This window comes from Bison bison, unplaced genomic scaffold (genome assembly GCF_000754665.1).
Source record: "Bison bison bison isolate TAMUID 2011002044 unplaced genomic scaffold, Bison_UMD1.0 scf7180017864297, whole genome shotgun sequence".
Taxonomy (NCBI): domain Eukaryota; kingdom Metazoa; phylum Chordata; class Mammalia; order Artiodactyla; family Bovidae; genus Bison; species Bison bison.
The window spans coordinates 7,264,712-7,265,090 of record NW_011494869.1 but is presented as its reverse complement, the minus strand read 5'-3'; the positions used below and the strand labels follow the sequence as shown (position 1 = coordinate 7,265,090).

The 379-nt window shown below is 44.1% G+C and overlaps 1 protein-coding gene across 2 annotated transcripts in view; it reads left to right on the top strand.

The window, feature by feature from the left end:
* LOC104996718 (chromosome unknown open reading frame, human C16orf70) overlaps positions 1–379 on the top strand; it is a 27,794-nt gene that overhangs the window by 12,774 nt on the left and 14,641 nt on the right. The window lies entirely within an intron of this gene.

The following is a 379-nucleotide window of genomic DNA, read 5'->3' as shown; positions in this document are numbered from 1 at the left end:
GCCCATCACTTCATGGGAAGTAGATGGGGAAACAGTGGAAACAGTGTCAGACTTTATTTTTGGGGGCTCCAAAATCACTGCAGATGGTGATTGCAACCATGAAATTAAAAGACGCTTACTCCTTGGAAGGAAAGTTATGACCAACCTAGATAGCATATTCAAAAGCAGAGACATTACTTTGCCAACAAAGGTCCATCTAGTCAAGGCTATGGTTTTCCCAGTGGTCCTGTATGGATGTGAGAGTTGGACTGTGAAGAAGGCTGAGCGCCAAAGAATTGATGCTTTTGAACTGTGGTGTTGGAGAAGACTCTTGAGAGTCCCTTGGACTATTCATGGAGATCCAACCAGTCCATTCTAAAGGATATCAGTCCTGGGTCTT